General features: G+C 40.2%; 1 pseudogene; it reads right to left on the reverse strand.

Annotated features, from left to right (window-relative positions):
• Nucleotides 1–10302: 10302 nt before the first annotated feature.
• On the reverse strand, nucleotides 10303–13029 carry LOC115869802 (annotated as a pseudogene).
• Nucleotides 13030–13264: the final 235 nt, after the last annotated feature.

The raw sequence follows: 13264 nt of genomic DNA on the forward strand, positions 1-13264 counted from the left end.
TCCTTTTTTCCCTTCTTTCTTTCCCCCTCTTATTTATTTGGCTGACGTATGTATCCCTGGATTGGGCTTGGTCCCTGCCATAGTTGCTGGACCTCACCCCAGGGTTGTATGTATATAGTAGCTTTTCCCCTATGCCCCGTTTGTTTCTTTGTTTTTAAAGCTTACTTCAGTGGACTCATGTTGTACTTCTCCTTTTGTGTGTGACTTACTTCACTTAGCATGATTTCCTCCAGTTCTTTCCATGCGACAAAGTACTTCATGCGTTCATCATTACATTTTATGGATGTGTAGTACTCCATTGTATGTATGTACCAGATTTTTGGTCCATTCTTCTGTTGATGGAAATTTGGGTTGTTTCCAACTCCTTGCAATTGTGAACTGTGCCACAATGAACATTGGAGCACAGATGTTTGGCCGTGGTTTGTTTCTTGCCTTTTCTGAGTATATGCCCAGTAGGAGGATTGCTGGGTCATATGGTAGATCAATCTCCATCTGTTTTAGAAATTGCCAAATCAATTTCCATAGTGGCTGTACATACCTACAGGTCCACCAGCAGTGGATGAGAGTTCCTATTTCCCCAAAGCCCCTCCAATACCTGTTACTTTCTGACTCTTTGAATTGGGTTATCTTTGAGGGTGTTAGTTGGTATCTCATAGTTGTTTTAATTTATATTTCTCTAATAGCTAATGATCAGGAATGTTTTCCCATATGTTTATTGGCCATTCGGATTTCTGTCCCTGTGAAACTTCTGTTCAGGTCCTTTCCCCACCTCCTCAGTGGGCAGTTAATTTTTATCTTATTGTAAGCTTTCAAAGTATTGTAGATTTTATGAATAAGGCCTTTGTCTGATGTGTCATTGCTAAACATGATTTCCCAGGTGGTGGGCTCTCTTATTACTCTCTTGGTGAATCCCTTTGATGTACACAGGTGACTTATCTTCAGTATATCCTACTTGTCTATTTGTGCCTCCTCTGTGTTGGTATCCTTTCCTATTTCTGATAGCCTATGTATTCCCTGTGCCAAGGTTCTCAGGTTTGTCTCAATTCCCTCATTAATGGCCCTAATTGTTTGGGGTTTTACCTCAAGGTCTGTGATCCACCTTGAGTTTATTCTTGTGCATGGAGTGAGGTAAGGGTCTTGCTTCATTTTACTCCAGGTACTTATCCATCTTTTTTCCAGCACCATTTATTGAAGAGGGCATCTGCTTCCCATTTGATATTTTTGAGGCCCTTTTAAAAAATCAGTTGCCTGTATGCTGGTGTTTTTATTTCTGGGTCTTCAGCTCTTTTCCATTGGTCTGAGTATCTGTCATTATACCAGTACCACACTGTTTTGACCACTGTGGCAGTATAATATGTACTAAAGTCAGGTAGAGAAAGCCTTTCCACTCTGTCCTTCTTGAGGAGTTCTCTGCTAATTCTGCACTTCTTCCCCGTCTATATGAAGTTGGTAATACTTTTTTCCCAATTCATTGAAGAAGGATGCTGGTATTCATATTGGTATTGCATTAAACTTTTTTTTCTTAATGAAAATAAGCTTTATTACATCAAGTAATAAATACATACAAAGATGCAAACAGTTTGGGAGTCCTTCCCCTCTCCCCGATTTTTTTTGGGGGGTTGCATTAAATTTATATAGTGCTTTGGGCAGAACTGACATCATTACTATATTGAGTATTCTAATCCACGAACATGGGATATTCTTCCATTTGTAGAGTTCACTCTTGGTTTCTTGTAATAGTATTCTATAATTTTCCTTGTACATGTCTTTTGTTTTTTCAGTCAGGTATATGACTAGGAATTTCAATTTGTGCTTGGCTATTGTAAAGGGTACTATCTTTTGAATTGCCTCTTCTGTGACCTTGTCTGATGTGTAGAGCAGTCTGATAGGCTTCTGTTTGTTGATCATGTATCCTGACACTCTGCCATATTCCTCTATCACTTCCAAAACTACACTTGTAGTGTTTCTGGGATTTTCAATGTATAAAATCATATTGTCTGTGAATAATGGTAGTTTTGCCTCTTCCTTCCTCAGAAGAATGAATACCTTTGATGTCTTTTCTTTGTCTTATGTTGTTAGCTAGGACCTCCAGTATGATGTTAAATAGGAGTGTGCACGGGGGACATCCTTGTCTGGTCCCCTTTTTCAGTGGAATTGTTTTCATCTTTTCTCCATTGATTACCACGTTGGCTGTTGTTTTTTCATATATAGCTTGTATAATATTGAGGAATTTTCCCTTTAGTCCTATCTTCTTGTGTGGCTTAAAAAGGAATTGGTGTTAGATGTTGTCAAATGCTTTTTCTGCATCTATCGATATTATCATGTGGTTCTTATAATTTTTCATATCAATGTGCGAATAATGCTAATGGTCTTTCATACGTTGAACCATCCCTGCATCCTTGGTATGAGTCCCATTTGGTCATGGTGAATTCTTTATTTTATATGCTTTTTTATTATATTGGCCACTATTTTCTTAAAGATTTTTGCATTGATGTTCATTAAGGATATTGGTCTGTAGTTATCAATTCTTGTTGGATCCTTGCCCGCATTAGGTATCAGAGTTATACTGGTTTCATAGAAAGAGTTTGGGAGTTTTGCATATTTTTCTATGTTCTGGAAGAGCTTGTGTAAGATTGTTGTCAGTTCATCCCCGAATGCTTGGTAGAATTCTCCTGTGAAGCCATCTGTCCCGGGGGATTTTTTTTTGTTGGAAATTCCTTAATAGCCTTGTCCATTTTTTCCATTGCTATGGGTCTGTTGAGGCCCTTGACGTCCATATGGAGGAATTGTTTTTCCAAGTATTTGTCCATGTCTTCCAAGTTGTTGAATTCGTTGGAGTACAAGCCTTCATAGTACTGTATAATTATTCTTTTGATTTCATTAGGGTCAGTTGTGATGACCCCTGTTTCATTCCTCATCCTTGTTATTAAAATTTGTCCCTTCCTTTCTTTGGTGAGGTTTGCCAGTGGTCTGTCAAATCTGTTAATCCTTTCAAAGAACCAATGGTTAGCTGCATTTGTTTTTCCATAATTTTCATGTTTTTCCTCTCCTGTATCTCAGTTCTACTTTTTATTATTTCTTTCATTTTGCTATTAGTAGGATTGTTCTGTTGACTCTAATTGGTGCAAGTTTTTTGCCAGCATATCAACCACAAGTCTCTTCCTTTTTCATGTGTGCATGTATTGCTATCAGCATTCCTCTGATAAATGCCTTTGCTGTATCCCAAAGGTCTCGGTATGTCTTATTTTCATTCTCATTGGTTTCTAGAAACTTCCTGATTTCATCTCTGGTCTAGGTCCAAAAACATTCCTTTTGCAATAAAGAATTATTCATTCTCCAATTGTTTACCCATGTTTTCTTCCTCATCCTTCTGTTGATTTACAGCCTTATGGCAAAGAGATCAGAGAGAGAGGTCTGGATAATCTCTATGTGCTTAAATTTATCCAGGTTTGACTTGTGTCCCAGCATGTGGCCTGTCTTTGAGTATGTGCCATGTGGGCTTGAAAAGAAAGTGAATTTTTTTTGGCCTGTGGGTGGGAAAATTTGAAAATATCTATTAGATCAAGTCGTCCAATTGTGCTGTTTTGATCTGTAGCCTCATGAGTTTTTTCCCCCCAGTGAACTGGCTTTTTCAGAGAGTGGTGTATTAAAGTCACCTACTATAATTGTTGAGCCTGTGATTTCTTTTTTCATCTTTTGGAGTGTTTGATTGATAAATTTTCCTGGTCTCTCGTTGGGTGCATATATGTTTTTATGCTCACTGGTTCTTGGTCTACGATTCCCTGATCATTACTTAGTGCCCTCCTTGTCTCTTGTTATGTCTTGTACCTTGAGATCAATTTTGTCAGTTATTAACATCGCTATCCCTGCTATTTTTGCATTGCCTTTTTTTTGGGTACATTTTTCTCCAACTTTTAATTTTGAACCTGCTTCTGTCTGCAAGCTTGAGATGTGTCTCTTGTAGGCAGCAGATTGATGGGTTATGTTTTCTGAGTCAGTCTGTTAGTCTCTGCCTTTTAATGCCTGAGTTCAGGCCATTGATATTCTGTGTTTTTACGTCCATCTGTGGACGCTGTTATGTCGTCTTGTACCTTATGTGTTGGGTGTTTTTGTACCTACCTATCTTATCCGTTTGTGTTGTGTGTATGTGGTTCATTCTTACCTTTTTTCCACTATTGACCTAATCCTATCTTCAGGGAGGTTTTCTCTTTGTTGCTCTCTGGGTGGAGTTGTTCTATGTAATGGTCTCTTATTTGCGCTCAGTGAGTGTTGATCTTCTGCCCATACTGGTTCAGCAAGGACCCTTTTTAGGGCTGGGTTTCTTTTTACGTATTCTTTGAGGTTGTTCTTGTCTGTGAAGACTCTTACTTCTCCATCTATCTTCACATATAATTTGGACAGGTCTAGTATTCTAGGGTTTGCATTTTTTTACTTCAATGTTTGGAATATGTTACTCCACTCACTCCTCTTCTTCATCATATCCGCTGATAGGTCTGAACATAATCTTATCTGGGTACCTTTATAAGTGACTTTTTTCCCCCCTAGCTGCTCTTATGATCTCCTTTTCCTAACAGTTTGGATAATTTAACTATTATGAGTCTTGGTGACTTTTTCTTAGGATTAAGTCTGGCTGGTGTTCTTTCAGCTCCTTAATTGTTGCCTGATTTTCATTTATTAAGCTGGGGAAGTTTTCCTCTAAGAATTCCCTCACCATTTTCGCTGTTGTCTTCTTTGTTGTGTCTTATTCCGGTAGTCTGATTCTTCTAAAATTGTTCCTCTTCATCAGACATGGCTCACAGGTTTACTTCAGTTTCTATTATTGTCTTATTTGACTGATTTTCCTGTTTCTGGGGGTCTGCTTGGTTATCCTCTAGGTCACTCTTGTAATTCTCTGCCTCCTCATGATTGTTGGAAAAGTCTGTTAATTTGCTACTGGATTTTGTTATTTCATCCCTTAAGTCTTGTATTTCCATTTGGTGGGTTGCCTTTATCTCCTTTGTCGTTCCATCCTTTTTATGTATTGCTTCCCTCATATCCTTTATGACTCTAAGCAGTATTCTGAAAATGTCTTTCTGTGTCAGGTCAATATCTGCTTCTTCTATGCACATCGTTAAATTCATGACTTCTTCAGGCATTGTCTTCTGTTTCTCCTGCTTTTTCTTTGAGGCTATTGGAGCTGGTTGCTGTTTACATGTTGTTTTATATGAACCTGGCACCATGTTCCAGAGTTTAAGAGCACTGGGCTGCCTCTTGGAGGACTCATATAAGTGCTTCTATGAACTACCTACAGGTAGCTGCACTGGGGATCAGGCTACCTCTGTGTCTTCCTGTGGTTTCACTCTTACCCTAGCTGACAAGTATTCTGTTAATTGGAATGGGAGTTGGATAGTCCTCTCATGGGGTGCTGGTCAGGTGGTTGTGGGCCCACAAGGGTGGCGTTTCACTGGCTGATCTCACAGTGAGCCGGAGTGGTTTGTCTCACGGTGCTTGGAGTGCCTCAGATGGCATGTGGTGTTTCCCTCTTCAACTGGTGTGCCACAGAGGGTGTTTGGGTGTACCTTCCTTTGTTTAGAGCACAGTAGATGGAAGGCAGAATTATCCTGGTTGGAGAGATTACTGTGGAGGTTGAGCAAATGGCTGGAGTTCTCCAAACAGTTTGAAGGGGGGATCCCCCAACCACTTAGGGTATGGTGTAGGAGGGGTGTGATTTCTCCAGCTGCGCATAAAGCCAACAAGTGCGGGTGGGAGCTCCCCCAACGGGGCTGTCAGAGTTGTCCTAGGTGGAGGGGGTGACTTGGAAGCTGGTAGTGGCTTTTGAAAGGAAAGATAGGGAGAAGATAAGAAAAAGAGGGAAAATAGAAAACGAAGACAAGAGCAAAATTAAAAATCAAACTAACACACACACAAAATGCAAAGACAAAACAAAAATTAAAACAGTACAAAAAAGGAAAACTGGATCTGCTGAGACTCTAGTTTGAAAGAGAGAAGATATAGTAAACTGGCGGGGGGCGGGGGGAGAAAAATGAAGGAAGAAGAAAAAAAAGAAAAAAGAGGAAAAATAGATAAAGAGATAGCTGAGCCCTGTGCTGTGCTATGTGTAGCATGGCCTCATGTCGTGTGCAACACTGTCACAGGGGGCAGGCTGGAGCTCTCCCTTCTGGGTTGGTGGAGTTGTCCTAGGCAAAGGGTAGGGGACTGCAAACAATAAAGAAAGAAGAAGGGGGGAAGGGAGAGAAGAAAGAAAGGTAAAGAAGGGGGAAAAACACACTGTGTTCTCTAAGATAAAGAGTAAAGAGATCATTGATCCCTGATCACCTGAACGTGGGGCTGGAGGGGTTTAAATCCTACCCCAAGGTGAAAGGTTGGTGTGCCCTTTTTGTGTGAGGTCTCAGTGGTGATAGACGGAATTGCCCTAGTTGACATGATCACCTTAGATGCCAGACTGAGATTTGCTCAATGCCACAGAGTGCTGTCAAGGGCTGTCACAGCTGCCTTGTTTAGTGTGAAGCATTCCCACAGAGGACAGGCTGGAGTTCCTCCTGCTATTTGGGTTGAGTTGCCCTAGGTAGAGGGAAGTGACCCGGAAGCCAGCAGTGGTGTATGAAAGGAAAGAGAGGTTGAGAAGAGGAAAAAGAGAGAAAGAAAAGGAAAAAAAAACTGGCCCCATTGAGAACATCTGCAGTGGGAAAGATAGATGGGCGAGAGAATAGAGAGATGAGAAAGAGTGGTAAGTAAGGAGACAACTGAGGCTTGATCGGCTGACTGTGGGGTTGGAGGAGTTCCAACCCTGCCTCAAGGTAGTGGCGTGGTGTGCCCGCTTGGTGTAGGGTCCCACGGATGCTAGGCGGAATTACCCTCGAAGGCAGGATCACAGCAGAGGCCAGGCAGCGGTTCCAACAGTGGTGTTGAATGGGGCTCTGTAGCTAACTACTGGTCTTCCTTAGCAAAGGCTCATCATTATGCTAATATATGTTAAAGGACTTGTTCTACCAGTTGCCTTGGAGCTAAACAATGAGCCTGAAATTTGAATTTTTACTGAGAAAATATTTGTTCTCTTTTCTTTATAATGGGTTTATGGAGTGCCCTGATTTCGGGGCTATCATGCTGACCCCCAGAGGGGGAGATCCAGCTTAACGGAGAGGTTGTTTTCTTCTCAGCCAACTGGAACTGAATTCAACCCCTGGACTATGACCAACAGCATATTTTTTGCCACACCACAACCTGACTCAGGTAAATTCCCTTACTTCTTTTTCAATTGCTCCAATCTATGGCTACTGCCAACCTGATCTCAAGGCTATGAGCTCAAGGCAGCTAACAGCGCAGGGGACTCTGGTGTGGGGTCCTGTGACTAGCTTTCAGAGGTTCTCCTTATGTCTGGGACTATATCCCCTTTAGGGCGTCAGCCTGGGGAAATCGCTACTCACTCAGCTGGAGCCCATGAATCCAGCACACTGAACCTAGAGCTATTTAGTGCGTTCTTGGTTCACATTGTGAGTGGAAATAAAAAAAAGTGGGGTTCAAGACAGACCCTAGTACCTTGATTTTATTTTCAGGACTTTGCCACCAGTCTCCTTCATTTTACCTCCCAATTTTCTGGTCTGGCAGCAGGAGCTCCGGATGGGTGAATCTAACTAAACACCATCTTCTTCGGTCTCTGATAAGTGACTTTTTTGATATATATACCTACGGTGCTGATTACATTTACATGAGTGGACTCATGTGATTGCCTAATTTCACTAACATAATTTCTTCCAACTCCTTCCATGAGATGATGTACTTCATATGATCATCGTGCTTTTTAGTGATGCATGGTACTCCATTGTGCGTACGGGCCAGAGTTTTCTAATCCACTCATCTACTGATAGAAATTTAGGTTGTTGTCAATTCTTTGCAATTGTGAATTGCACCAAAATAATCATTGGGGTGCAGATGATTGGTTGTGATCCATTTTTTGCCTCTTCTGAGTATATGCCCAGTAGAGGGATTGCTGCATCATAACTCAATTTCTATTTGCTTTACATATCACCAGATTGTTTTCCACAGTGGCTGTATGTGTGTCTATACTACCACCAGCAGTGGAGAGTTCCTACCTTACCACATCCTCTCCAACATTTGTTGCTCTCTCATTTTTTTTATTTGAGCTATCCTCTAGGGTGTTAGATGGTATCTCTTAGTTATTTTAATTTGCATTTCTCTGGTGGCTAATGATCAGGAGCATGTTCTCATATGTTCACTGGCCATATGGGTTTCCTCCCTAGTGAAACTTCAGGTTTTGTGCTCACTTACTCAGGGGGCTGTTTTCCTTTTTTTCTGCAGGCTAGTAGGGTATTGTAGATTTTAGTAACAAGCCCTTTGTCTGTTGTGTCATTGCTAAAACTCCTCTCCCAGTCTTTGGGTTCTCTTGTTACTCTCTTGGTGAAGTTTTTTACCTCAGGTGTTTTATCCTTAGTCTATCCCATTTATTGATTTCAGCTTCATCTGTGTGTGTTCCCTTCCCTATTACAGTTAACCTAAGTACCCTCTGTGCCAAGGTTCTTAGGTCTGTCCCTATTCCGTTGTTGATGATCCTGATAGTTTGGGGAGTTACTTCTAGGTCTGTGATCCACCTTGAGTTTGTTCTTGTGCATAGGGTGAAGTATGGGTCTTGTTTCCTTTTTCTATAGGTGGATTTCCATTGTTTCTATCACCACTTGTTAAAGAGGGCATCTACCTCCCCCATTATGCTTTTTGGGTCCTTGTGGAAGATCAGTTGTCTATATGCTGATGGTTTTACTTCTAGGTGTTCTGTTCTTTTCCATTGGTCTGATAATCTGTCATTATCCAGTACCATGCTATTTTGACCCCTGTGACTGTATAGTCGGTTTTAAAATCAGGTAAGGGGAGCCCTCCAATTTTGTCCTTCATCTTAAGGAGTTCTCTGCTAATTCTTGGCTTCTTCCTTCTCCATATGAAATTGGTGGTCAGTTTTTCCAATTATCTAAAGAAGGTTGTTGGTATTTGAATTGGGATAGCATTAAACTTATCTAGTGCTTTGGGTAAGATTCACATCTTTACTATATTGAGTCTTCTGATCCACGAGCCTGGGATATTCTTCCGTTTGTGGAGATCGCTATTGGTTTCCTGTAGTAGGGTTCTGTAGTTATTCTTGTATATATATCCCTAGATATTTCAGTTTGTTTTTGGCAATTATGAAGGATACTGCCTTCTTGATCTCCTCTTCTGTGGTCTTGTCCAATGTACATAGCAAACCAATAGTCTTCTGTTTGTTGATATTTTTCTTTTTTCACTATTTAATAAGATATATTTGTACTAAAACATTATTTGTTGTTTATACAAAATTGAAATTTGAGTTCTATATATTTTTATTTGCTAAGTCAGGCAACCCTAGGATGACAAGAAGGACTCAAAACCAGTGATATTTGCATTATTATTACTGTTTCTGAATCCACAGGCTTGTGAGGACAAGGAAAAAGGTCTTACAGAGAATCTGCTTGGATCTCCGGGAATCCTCGTCAGGGCATGATGCATATCTGGCTCATTTTGTGCTGCTCGTGATACCTATATTTATATGCATGGATCTGGACAGCAGACATAAAATTACAGAATATTTTAGATCTCACTGCGCCAAACAGTACTAACTATATAAGGTGCTAGAAATGATACATTCTAGTTTTTAGGTTACTTTGAGTCTTTTACTACTAATTATTTTTGAAAAGAGTTGAATTGGGACAGGGTCTTACCTCTTAATTGCAATGAAAAGAATTAATATCGAAAGGGTCTTTATAATTGATCAAGTTATCAGTGTAGCACTTTATAAATGGATGAGCCATATGAGTGAAAATATATTTCCTTTCAATCATCCAATAAAAGCACCTTCAGAATGAAGGACATTAGTGGGGCTGTTACCTTCCTCTACTGACTATTTCCAAGATAAACATGAACCAATGTATTTTCCTCATGTCATATTATATCTAGATAGTACAAACTAGTTCTCTCGCCAAACTCAATTGTGTAATTCCAGGGTAAATATGATTTTGGAGGTTCTGTTTTCCCATCCGGTTATTTTACAGATCATACAAACTAGAAAAATATCCAAATACTCACTTTTTTTTTAACCACAGTATGTGTAGGGGTTGATTTACTGTATACAATTTGCAATGGAACTATATCCTAGTATATGATGCTACTATAATATTTTTCCATACCCTCAAAAAGAAACAAACAAACAAACAAAATGAGATTTGGAGTGGTTTTTCTCTTTATGGTTTATGGAGCTTCACATGGAATCAGGCTGAGTTGATATCAGTTTTGTTCCTCAAAGTTGCTTGTAGTAGGTGGCAGAATTGGAGTTGAGCTTCTGGGATGAGCCAGCTGGAACTTTCTTCTTAAGGCCCGGATCATTACTAGGGTCAGCCCAGTGTCTGCTATCAGGTTTAACTGTTGGAAAAAGAACCACTTTTTTCTGTGATGGTGGGGGAAGCAGATGTGAAGGTATAATTAGCTTGGAGAGTAATTGAGAGGCTGTTTCCATATTTTCTTTATCGGTAAGAGGGGCTCCACCTGGGCTTCTCTCTACATCAACTTTTCTAAGTAGTTTCCATAGATCCAGCTGGGTTTTACCAGGAGTTATTAAGACATTTGTAACTCGAGTTGCTAACACTTGGAAGTTTGGTTTCAGTGTAACACATTGCAGGTCAGAACAGAGACTAAGGGATGATGTGCCTTCGGTGATGGTACAAGCTTCTTCCTTTCATCAAAACTTTGTGTCTTCTTTAATTTCACAATTAGTAGATCTTTAACTCTTTTTACTGGTCCACCCTGAAGTGATTTAGTGCAATTAGCTTTTGTGAGCAGCAGTGGAGCTATTGGTCATGGAGAAGGAGGGGGAGGAGGAGGAGGAGGTGGAGGTGGTGGTGGAGGAAGAGGAAGAAGGTTGGCTGGTTGGGTCAGTGTGGGAGGAAGTACAGCTTGAGATTCTCCAGTGGGGGTTGGAGAATTTGTAAGTTTGCCAATCAAATGACACGTTGGAGTACACCTTGGAAAAGAAGAATTTTCTGAGAAGGCTTTCAGTGTTTCCTGAAGCTTGCAGAATTCACTTTCCAAAATGCAGAACTGTTGTTTTAAACTGTGAAGTTCTTGGTGGTAGACATGGGATGGAAAGAGGGTATTTTTCAGGACCTCTAAACTCTGGGATATGCAGCTCTGGCACCAGCTATACATAGACCACACTCTAGTCCAAAGTTTTACTGCATCTTTAATATTGGGAAATTTGAAGTTACAGGTTGATCTGATCCAGTGTCTGCTATCAGGTTTAACTGTTCGAAAAAGAACCACTTTTTCTGTGATGGTTGGGGAAGCAGATGTGAAGGCATAATTAGCTTGGAGAGTAATTGAGAGGCTTCTTTTTTTCTTGAAAAATCTTCTTGCTTTGGCTTTTTTGCTTTCTTTGTTGCTTGCACTTGAGCATGATTTTAGTTTAAGAGCCTGTGGATTAGGTAAGTCTGGGCTTTGGTCTCTCCCACTCCATTCTGTTTGTTGCTCTTGTATCCTGCCACTCTTCTGTATTCCTCTACCACGGCCAGTACTCCTGTTGTGGAGCTCTTGGGGTTTTCAATATATAGAATCATGTTGTCTGAAAATAGTGATAGTTTCCCCTCCTCCTTTCTCAGACAGATACTTTTAATGTCCTTCCACTGCTTTATGTTGTTATATAAGACCTCCAGTACAATGTTGAAAAGAATTGGGGACACAGGGCATCCTTGTCTGGTCCCCTTTTTCAGTGGGTTTGATTTCATCTTTTCAACGTTGACTATGATGTTGGCTCTTGGCTTTTTGTAATAGCTTGAATTAACTTGAGGAATTTTCCTTCCATTCCTATCTTTTTGAAAGTCTTAATTAGGAATGTGTTTTGGGTGTTGTGAAATGCTTTTCTATGTCTATCGATAGTATCATGTGATTCTTGTCCTTTTTCTTATCACTCTGGTGGATATTAATGGACTTTTAAATATTGAACCATCCCTGCACCCCTGGAATGAATCCCACCTGAACATAATGTATGATATGTTTTACATACTTTTGTATTCTATTGGCCAATATATTGTTAAGGATTTTTGCCTCTATGTTCATTAGAGATATCAGTCTGTAGTTCTCTATTCCTGTGGGACCCTTGCCCTTTTTGGTATCAAAATTATACTGGCTTCATAGAATGAGTTTTGGAGTTTGCTATCTTTTTCTATGCTCTGGAATAATTTGTGGAGGATCAGTGGCAGATCTTCCCTCAATGCTTGGTAGAATTCTCATGTGAAGCCATCTGGACCAAGATCTTTTTATATTGTTAGTTTCTTGATAACCATATATATTCCTTCTTTTGCTTTGGGTATTTTGAGGTTCTTGACCTCTATCTGAGATAATCTATGGAGGGATTTTTTTATTATTATTATCGTCTTATCAGGGGCTCATACAACTCTTATCACAATCTATACATACATCAATTGTGTCAAGCACACCTGTACACATGTTGCCATCATCATTCTCAAAACACCTGCTTTCTTCTTGAGCTTTTGGTATCAGCTCCTCATTTTTCTCCTCTCTCCCCACTCCCCCTCCCCGTGAAACCTTGATAATTTATAAATTATTATCATTTTGTCATATCTTACACCATTCAACGTCTCCCCTCACCCACTTCTCCGCTGTCCATGCCCCAGAGAGGAGGTTATATGTATACCTTGTAATCTGTTCCCCCTTTCTCCCTCACCTTCCCTTCACCCTCCCGATATCGCCACTCTCACCACTTCTACCTTACATACCAGGCTAGACCAAAGGATGTACACTGGTACAGATAGGAACTGGAAATACAGGGATTCCAGGACAGATGAACCCCTCAGGACCAGTGGAAGGATTGTTTTTACAAGTATTTGTCCATGTCTCCCACAGTGTTGAATTCATTAGAATACAGATTTTCATGGTACTTTGTGATTATCATTTTAATCTCGTTGGTTCCGTTGTGATTTCACCTGTTTCATCCCTCATCCTGGCTTTTGATATTTTCTCCTTCCTTTTCTTGGTTAGGTTAGGCATCAGTCTGTTGATTCTGTTGATCCTTTCAAAGAGCCATCTTTTTGCTGCACTGATTTTTTTAATTGTTCTTTGTCTTCTTGCTTATTTAACTCTGCCCTGATTTCTATTATTTCTTTTCTTTTGCTATTAGAGGGGTTGTTCTAATGACTCTAATAGAGTTGCTAGAAGTTTTATGATACTGATTACT

The sequence above is a fragment of the Echinops telfairi genome, unplaced genomic scaffold (assembly GCF_000313985.2).
Source record: "Echinops telfairi isolate 266 unplaced genomic scaffold, ASM31398v2 ScPeMD7_52;HRSCAF=179, whole genome shotgun sequence".
Lineage (NCBI taxonomy): Eukaryota > Metazoa > Chordata > Mammalia > Afrosoricida > Tenrecidae > Echinops > Echinops telfairi.